The 10,051-nt window shown below is 31.2% G+C and overlaps 1 long non-coding RNA gene across 6 annotated transcripts; it reads right to left on the bottom strand.

Annotated features, from left to right (window-relative positions):
* Positions 1-3,034: 3,034 nt before the first annotated feature.
* Positions 3,035-6,674, bottom strand: LOC111401798. 6 transcript variants are annotated; one of them, XR_002704112.1, is made up of 5 exons: positions 6,064-6,674; positions 5,787-5,949; positions 3,823-3,909; positions 3,669-3,736; positions 3,035-3,579 (listed from the first exon to the last, which is right to left on the bottom strand). It is a non-coding gene; the product is annotated as an uncharacterized LOC111401798 (long non-coding RNA). The 6 variants fall into 6 exon arrangements; XR_002704115.1 differs by having other exon boundaries at positions 3,823-5,949; positions 6,064-6,137; positions 6,298-6,674; XR_002704111.1 differs by having other exon boundaries at positions 3,823-5,985.
* Between the last annotated feature and the right edge of the window lie 3,377 nt (positions 6,675-10,051).

Below are 10,051 nucleotides of genomic sequence, written 5' to 3'. Positions count from 1 at the left end.
TGGAGCTTGTCTTTACCTTTTAATCATGCTTTACGTATAAACTTCATCTTATCTCGCTTAAGTTTGTAAAAACTTTGAAACTTAATCATGCATATATGATTGGAAAATGCATTTTTTTTCCTAATTGTTTTGGGTTGTATTAGATTATATTTTTAAATGATTATGACTTTTACATTTTAGTGTATTTAAACATTGATTGAAATTTTTTAATACTATTTAATTAAATAGTAATAAACAATTTTACTATTGCAATCGTCAAGGTCAAAGCCGCCCTAGCTACTCAATATTTTGGATCCACCACTGCTCTCGCTATTCTTTCTATCTTCTTCCTATATTTTTCAAATTTTCCTATTTTAAGAGTTTGAAAAACAATTTTTTTCTTTTGAGATTAAAAATTATTCTAATTCTAAAAATCATTATTTTCAAAATTTTGCATAACGTTCGCCTAACTTTAGAGCTTGTTTTTACCTTTTAATCATGCTTTATGTATAATCTTCATGTTATCTCGCTTATGTTTGTAAAAAATTTTGAAACTTGATCATGCATATATGATTGGAAAATGCAATTTTTTCTCATTGTTTTGGGTTGTATTGGGTTATATTTTTAAATGTATATGACTTTTACGTTTTAGTGTATTTGTACATTGATTGAAATTTTTTTAATACTATTTAATTAATTATTAACAAACAATTTTACCATTGTAGCCGTCAAGAGTCAAAGGCCGCTCTAGCTGCTCAATATTCTGGATCCGCTACTGCTCTCTCTACTCTTTCTGTCTTCTTCCTGTATTTTTTAATCTTGCTTCTATAATTATTCTTTACTTTTAAGAATCAAATTTTTTCATTTGAAATTAAAAACTTATTGCTTAAGTTTTGTGTTAAAATTGAACTATAAGCTTTTCTTTGTTGCAAACTCTTCATATGGATTGATAATGAGCGATAATGATAGAGAAAAAAGTGAATATTTGAACAGATGTCAGTAGAGAAATCATGCGAAGCGGAGATAAAGAATCTATATGTACGGGCATCTCCAAAGGCGATACCAAAAATGCCAAAATGCACCAAATTTTAGTGCAAAATGTCTCCAATGTATCATCAAACTTTGCACCATATTGATGCAAAGTCAATTTTACTTTGTTTTTCATTTGTCAAACAAATTAATTAATGGTATTTGTATAATTTGTGTTATATATTTTTTAATACAATAAATTATTATTATTATTATTATTATTATTATTATTATTATTATTATTATTATTATTATTATTATTCAATGGCATGATTTAATATTTTTCTTTTTTATAGTGTTTCTGTTAATTGTATTATATTTTTTATATTTATTAATGAGTTTAATATTTTCGTTAATTTAACGTAATTATTTATTCAGTAATTTATGAATTTATAAAATAAATAAAGAAATAATTATTCAAGTATATAAATTGTTAAGAATAAAAAAAAGAGTGAAGAAAATAATTAAAAAGTGTTCATTTTGTGAAAGTTTTAATGTAATGGTTAGAAATGATTTTTAGTTTGGTGCAAAATTTAGTGTTAAATAGTGTTTAATTTTGATGTAGGATTGGAGATAGCTGAAGCACGAAAAAGATGCTTAATTGATTTGCGATCGGAAGAATCTTGCCCAAAAATTTACACAATTGCCAAAATTTACATAGAACTCTTTCTAATTTAAAGTTAGGTAGTGAAACACAACAAAAATTAATGAGATATCATGGCATGCAACATTGCTAAAGACCTTTATCTTGCATAAATATTTACAGAAGAAACCATTCCAATTGTCTTATATTATGAATGGATAAGTCTTCTAGTGTTGTTTCAGTTCAGACCACTATTATAAGAATTGTATTGAAATAATTGGTTCCACCAAGAAGAATTGAAGATATGTAATAGTTTGCAACGTTGCTAAAAGTTCTTTCATAACTAATATAACAGAAATCATATCAATTTTCATTAATATGAAATTGATAAATTTATGCATTATAGTCACTCAATTAAGACCATTGTTATAAAAATTGGATCAAACGAAATGGTTTAACCCGTAAAACGAGAGTTGAAAAGAAGTTGGTCTTAGTAATATTTTGCGTGAATTGAAATTTTAAAAATCAATAAAATAACTCAGAATTAACCTTATCATCTATATATTTTCAATTTTATTACTTATTCAAGTTCTATTTTGTTAAAAAGGTATAAAATCACTTATTTGTTTATTTAATTGTTTGACAACAACTTTAATTCTGATTCAACCATTTGAGTCTATTCTCTTTACTTTTTGCATCAATGCTAGGGCTTATTGAACATTACTTAAGACATTAATTCGTGCCAAAACTTAATAACTAAATTTTTGGTCAATGACTTTAATTTATGACATAACTAGTGATATGATACATAAAATTATCATGTGAACTTACAATTTGGAAGTCAACTGCAAATTTAAGTGAGAATCTATTCCATAAATAAAAACTAGAAATCAATAAGATGATGTAATAAAGTCTTGACACTACAAGAATATTGGTCATTAAAAGTCTAATATTGGTCGGTAAAATCAATTCTTGACTTGTAAACTCTATTCGGTGGCTAGTCGCCAAAAGCCTGTCAGTGAATGTTTTCACCGACCAAAGTACATGTTAGTCGGTGAATATAGAAGTTTTTACCTACCAGAGCTGTATTGGTCAGAAATGATCGAGTTTTTCCTTGACAATTTTCTTGGTCAGTAAAAGTCTAAATGTAGTCAGCAATAATACTCATTAAAAAGCTGTGAGTGGTGGTAGCAAACATAAGTTGACCACAGTCATTGGTCGGAAAAAATATACATTTGCCGATCAATAAAATTACTTAGATTGGTGATAAACATTGACTGACCACATGAGATTAGTCGGGGAAAATCTCCATTGTTGACCAAGGAAATTTAAATTGTAGTCGATAAATGTGAATTTATTTTGGAAAAAAAAAATGTACTGTACAATAATCAAAATGCCATAAGAGATTGAAAGCCCAACTCAAGTACAATGCACCAACAAGAATTCAAAATCAAGAAATATCTAAAATCACACGATATGTGAATCTTACAAGATATCATACATTTAACATTGATTACAAAGCCAAAATATGTTCACAGAAACAAAAATGCAAATACTTCACGAACTAGATCTCACTGAAGAAGAAAAATTTGAAGGACAATGCCACCTCTTTCTAGACTAATGCAATACACTTCCTAGATATCAACATTTTCTATTGTCTAATTAGTAAAAGTTCAACAACTTCAACTGTAACCCCATCTTCTCTATTTCCAATTGGATGGAACTAGTGTTCACGAGGTATAAACTGATTTTAGCAAACATACTTTTTCCTTGACTTCTTTTCCCTATCAGCTGATCCACATTTTGCGTTCTGCTCATTCTCGACCATCCAAGCTGCCTCTTCACTGATAAGCTCTTCTTGCCAGTTTAAAGCAACAGCCTCCTCGTATGTGACTTCAAATTTAGTGCTGCAACATTCAGGACTTCAAATTTAGTGCTGCAACATTCAGGACTAAAATAAGATCCTTTTTCCAAAACTGATTTAGTATCTGCAAAGTTTTAAATACATATTCAGGCTGGTCATGATTGAAAATGAGAACTTGACCACAAAAATAAAAGTGATAATTGAGTAACTTACCAGAATACTTGGACCTTTTAGCATCTTTGTTCACACAGCAATAGTGAGCCGCACAAAATGACTCCATCCTATTTATTAAAGAAAAATCACACAATATCAACTCCATAACATAAAAATATGACTTCAAAGGAATTCATCACGTCATTTATCATACCTTGAAGAAGGTTGTCATGATTTAACCACACAGAAATAAACAGACATGATTACAGACATCACATCCCTGGGGAAAATTGAAATATACCTACCATCCAAATTTGAATAGAAATTAATGTTGACAGCAATATTGAAATCATATAATGGCATAACATGCCATATGCACGCACATACAATAAAAGATATCAAAGTACAACAACACGTAATAAACAAAGACAACAAGATGGACCACATTGCCCAAAATTTTGTAAAAGAGCATCAGTTGTTGTAGAAAGACGAAATTAAATAAGCATTTATCCTTAAGGAAAATAAATGACTGAAAATTATTAGCATCCATGTTAAACAAGCACCCACAAGGTAGTAGATTAATTACCTACTTCATGTTACCAACTTTGGAAAAAATTTTAAGATCATAGGTAAACCAAAGGAAGTGGCAAGAAACCTCAACTCGAAGTTTAGCACAAATGACCAACAGTTTTTCTATAAATTGGAAGCCAATGGAGATGCAAATAATAGCTAAGTAGATCTTCAGCGCCAATGCAAAAGGTGTGTCAAGACCAAATTAGCAGTTGAGTTACAAATTGCTCAAATTCATATCCAATCCCTTCAAACTTAACACTGTAATCATGTCGTAATTTCCTCATAAGATTTAATATCAGATCATAAATGGTAATCATCATAACTTCACAGCTGAACTGGATTGCATTTAGATATTCTGCAATATTAGAAACTTCATATTAATCAAACATAAATAATGTCCAAAAACAAAATCCCCATTAGTCCCTTGCATATCGTATGCATTCCCAAACAGGGCCGGACCTGTGTTTCACAGGTCGTGAGGCGAACTTTAGAATTTGGCCTCCTATGTAACGACCCGGGTCTCTGTACCCAAGCCGTTAACTTACATACTGTCCGCTTTGGACGGACGTTGCGCCCACTTACCCCTCACGGCTTTCTGTCACGTCCTCCAAGATTCGAACTCATAACATTTCCTTTAAATAAGACTTAAATTGAATCCTAATACCAATTGGGCAACTGGCAGCATGGGGACGTAAAAAAGGGGATCCTATCAACTTGTTTCCAAATGGTAACGGAGGCGTGCAAAGGTTTCCTCGAATGAATCGCTCCCGAAAAGGAATCTATTGATTCTCTCCCAATTGGTAAGACCGTAAGTGCAATGATTTCTCTTCCGGATCGAACATCAATTGCAACGATTCGATAGACGGCTCATTGGGATACCAATTCCATGAGCTCGGATCGAATCGGTATATACCAAAATTCAACTTAAGTCTTACTTAAGGGAAGGGTTTTGAGTTCGAATCCTGCGGGACGCGACTGAAAGCCATGAGGGGTAAGTGGACGCAAGGCCCGCCCAAAGCAGATAGTACGTAATCTAATGGCTTGGGTACAGAGATCCGAGTCATTACATCTTAAGTCATAGCAAGCAATCGATTTTTTTAATTTATAAAAGTTTTAAGGAACTAAATTTATTAACTTAAAATCAATAATAAAGCAACAAAAATTATAGGTATGGCATTTGACTCAAGTCACTCAACATCTAACCCTTCCTAAACTGTAAAATTAGAACAAAAATTATATCAATCAACTCTCCTGTAGTTTCACAAAATGTTAATAAATTAGATTTAATGAAATGCAAGAGTAACTTGAGTTTAGAAGATTATTTCATAACAGTCAAAAATTCATAATTATAAGAGGGACATGAAAGAGTAATACAAGCAGCTAGAGGACAATTAACATGGTCGTTGGAACTTAAAATCAATTAATGGCATTAGCAAATCCAAAAGATTCCCACTATTTAAATTCTGCAATCCTACAAACTAGTATTCATTACTGGATCAGCAAGCGAAATTGTCTTGCCCACTCGAGATTATTATTATATAAAAAAATTATCAACTCCAAAAAGAGAAAGCTAATAACTTAAATTCGTCGTGTTCCTGTACTTACTTCTAATCATATTACTCCAGTGATGGTTTTTACAAGTGTTTGACCTTTAGTTCCCAGCTCTCTTGGTAATCACAGAAATAGCACCCAAGCTCCAGGATCTGATTGCCTCAATGTCTAAACTCTATGCAATTCAAATTTCACATAAAGCCTCATTTGCTGCCCACTGCTCGGTCCAATACATGAAAAAACATATAAGAATCTAGGAATCAAAATAATATCAATGATTCAATGTAATTCCAACACAAAGCTAAATGCCTAAATTCATGTAATTCAATACCAAAACTCAAAAGTTACTGCTTTTCAGCCTTTTCTTTCTCTTCAAACAAAACAGAGGACGGAGCTGGTAATTTTCTGAATAAATAAAATTAATTTGAACCAAATTGTTTAATCTCAATTCTCAATCCAATGCATATCTCGATTCAAATAAAAAACATGCCATAAAATGTAGTTGTGACCGGAAAATCCATATCAATCACCCAATACAGTACAAGATTATTTTGAAGAAAAATACCATCGTCAACGGAGAGAAAATTGAGAGGTGAACTGTTGATGGCGATGAAGGCCACATCAGCTCCAAATCTCCGACCTCCACCATCGTTCTTACTTTTTTATTCTTGATTTTGCCCTTTTGATTTCTCGGGATCTTGCCGTTTTGGTTTGTTTTTGCCCTTTTGCGTTCATAGTGGGTTAAAAATTTTCAATGTCAACTCCAAGAATGCTCTGGGGAGATGCAGAGCGGGGAGAGAGAGGCGGGGGGGAAGGATGCAGACGGGGGGAAGAGAGAGGGAGAGAGAGAGGAACGGCACAGGGGAGGAGACGCAGATTTGGAGAGGAGCGAAATTGAAAATTTTCTTACCCTAAACCTACGTTTCGGGGTGGGACTTTAACCATTTTGCCCGCCAAAATTTTTGCCCCAAACATATGGCTTTTGTTTGATTTAAATATTTTTAGTAAATTTTTAAAAAACTTGATGAAATATATGATTGAAAAATTGTGGATCTTATAAAATGTATGATTAAAATTATTTGTTAATTTTGACTTAGATTAAATCTAAATTTTAATTTCTACCAAACATGGGCTTAATTTAAAAAGTAGATTAAAATTTAAGTTAACAATTAATTTTAAAACATACAGAAAAAAATAAAACACTTCAAGAACAATAATTTTTTTTTTTCATATTAATAATTTGTTAATTAGATTGATTATTCTACAATTAGTCTTGATACTTCAAAATTTTAAAATCAATATGTTAAAATACTTCAAAACTGATAGTCGTGGTTCAAGTTTGGTTTTTATAATTACTAAATATGTATGGTTCCATAAGAAAGAACCGTGAAATTATTTGAAGGGCACGAATAGAGTATTGACAGTATACATTCAAAAGGTCAAGTCGTTGATATTTAACAAATGTATATAGAGAATGCTAGATAGAAAGTTAATTATGATATTAAGATTTAGTGTACCAAATGACTATGATACTTTAGAGAAGAATGTTTGTAACCGTACTAATACACTGCAGTAATTATCTTCAAGGTTGGGCATCTTTTCCACGGAATCGGTGGAACTGGACCAAAACCAAATAGAATCGACCGGTTCGGTTTGATTCCTCCATTAAATGGGTCAACTCTGGACCGTAGATCGAGAACCAATCGATTTCGATCTGATTTTCAGTACTGTCTTGAGAATTAGTAGTGAATTCGGTTCTCTCGAATTTTGCTTTATGCTTGTATCAAGATGCACTTGATCTTTGAACAATAGATCCCAAAATTATCTCGCGTTCAAATTTCATTTTCTATATGCTGCTTCTTCAATTTTTTAGTGGGTAATCAAAACTATAATTTAAATAATTTTATAAATACTTTACAAATTCATAGTTTTAATGCAATCCATAGAAAAAATATATTTTAGTTCAATATTTTACAGGAATTAAAATTTCTTGTTGTTTTCAAAGTGATCGGCCATTAAGAATCAAGTTCCTGGAGGATTACTAAAGATAATCAGTTTATTGTTATACGAATTTTTCTAAGAATCAATTTTCGATCGAGATTTTACCATTTATGATGCATTCAATAGTTTATTCATTTTTTTTGCCTTTATGAGTTGATCTTGAGCTTTGGAATGTATTTTTGTTTGTTGTCTTGTTTAATTGATTTTTTTATTAGATTACAAGCATGACAAGCGATTTCTTACTCTACGTTTATCTATTTTTAGTATCACAAGTAGTTTTATATTCTATTTTTACAATTTTTCAATATAAAGAATCGGACAGATTGTATCGGAACCAATGGTTTTATTTCAAATATTCCCATTGATATTCTGTTAGGTATGATTCCCTTTAGAATTAGACCGCGCCCGCTCCTAATTATCCTAATATATTTGCGGGAGGTTGGAGAACAATACTGATTAAGTAAAATTATTTGTATACATCATCAAATTTTTTTTTTAATATTTTTTCTTCTATTTACATACGAAGTCATCTATTGGAAAATCCATTGAAAAATTACTAATTTATTTTTACCAACGAATTACCATGGATTTTATCAAAAAGATTATTATAGGTGTAAATCCATTGATAATTTAATTTTTTTTATTTAAAAAATGAAAAAATTAGTATTAATTGGTCACGATAAAATCCAAAATTATGTTGGTAAGAGCAATGGAAATTTGTCATTGATAAATTTTTAGTAATGAGAGGATAGATAACAATTTCTTATCCTAACTAAATGTATTTTGGGCCTAGAAGTCCAATTAATTATAGCTACCATATCTCCACAAGAAATTTTAGCCCAAAAATAAGATATTCACTAAGCCCCTTCATTCGATAGGCAATAATGTCTTATGTAGGACGAATAATAACTATTTTGGTCATTACATATGTGAGATGCCATATTCCCTCAAGAAAAAAATTAAAGCCCAAAAAATAAGACATTTACTAACCCCTTTCATTTAATCGGCAAGTATGTCTTCATGTATCCCGACTATGAATTATTTTAGTCGGTAAGTATCTAATCACTCTATTTTCTGCCAAATGATTTGGCCCTAAATTAAGATATTCATCGACTCCTTTCATCTAGTAGGCAAATATATCTCATCTAAGCCGATCAATAATTATTTTGGTCGATAAATGTTAAGTGCCATATCCCTCGCCAAAAAAATTGCCCAAAAATAAGATATCCACCGACTCATTTTATCTAGTCAGCAAATATATCTCGTCTAAGCCGACCAATATTTATTTTTGGTCGGTAAATGTGAAGGCGCCATGTCCCCCGCCACAAAAATTGCCCAAAAAATAAGATATTCACCGACTCGTTTATCTAGTCAGCAAATATATCTCGTCTAGGTTGACCAATAATTATTTTTGGTTAGTAAATGTTTAGGCACCATGTCCTCTGCCAAAAAAATTTACTCAAAAATTAGTTATTTACCGACTAGATGAAAGTAGTCTGCAAATATAACTCGTTTAGGCCGACCAACAATTGTCTGTGGTCGGTAAATATTATTTATAGTGACTAGTTTTTGGTGGGTCGATAAACAGTGGTCGGCAAAGAGGGTTTTTATTGACTACTTTTGGGGGGTCGGGAAAAATGTGGTCAGCAAAAGAAATGGTCGACTAAGTCATTTTTTTGGTCGGTAAAGAAGCATTTTCACAGACAATTTTATTGTTGGTCGAGAAAGCCATATTTTCTTGTAGTGTGATTTTCTGTTTTTGTTACAAAAAAGTCCAAACTCTTTTCCAAGTCTTTAGTATCTATTGGAACTCATATATTTAACAAGTATTTCATACTTATTTTCTCGTAATTCATTTTTCAGAGCAGTTTATTAAGGAAAAATTATCTATATTACAAGAAAAGAATTTCTTCAAACTAGAGAACTGCAATAAAAATATGTTTAAAGATATTCCATGTTGATGAAGGTAATTTCGTGATGTCCAATAGTATTCCTCCTAAAATTTACTAATAAATTTATCCAAATTAAAGTACATAATTGTTTGGAGAATCTTTTCTGGAAAATAAACATCAATTGAAGGGACAGGGTTTAAGTCAAGTCTTCCATCCTTTTTTTATTCAAGAAGTCATTACCTTAATCCACAACGAGAATCTTTTCTGGAAAATAAACATCAATTGAAGGGGCGGGGTTTAAGTCAAGTCTTCCATCCTTTTTTTAATTCAAGAAAATAAACATCAATTGAAGGGGCGGGGTTTAAGTCAAGTCTTCCATCCTTTTTTTTATTCAAGAAGTCATTACCTTAATCCACGGCGAGGATC

This window comes from Olea europaea, chromosome 10 (assembly GCF_002742605.1).
Source record: "Olea europaea var. sylvestris chromosome 10, O_europaea_v1, whole genome shotgun sequence".
In the NCBI taxonomy this organism is placed as follows: Eukaryota; Viridiplantae; Streptophyta; class Magnoliopsida; order Lamiales; family Oleaceae; genus Olea; species Olea europaea.
Note: the sequence above shows the minus strand (reverse complement) of the source record. Positions and strands in the feature narration are given on the sequence as shown.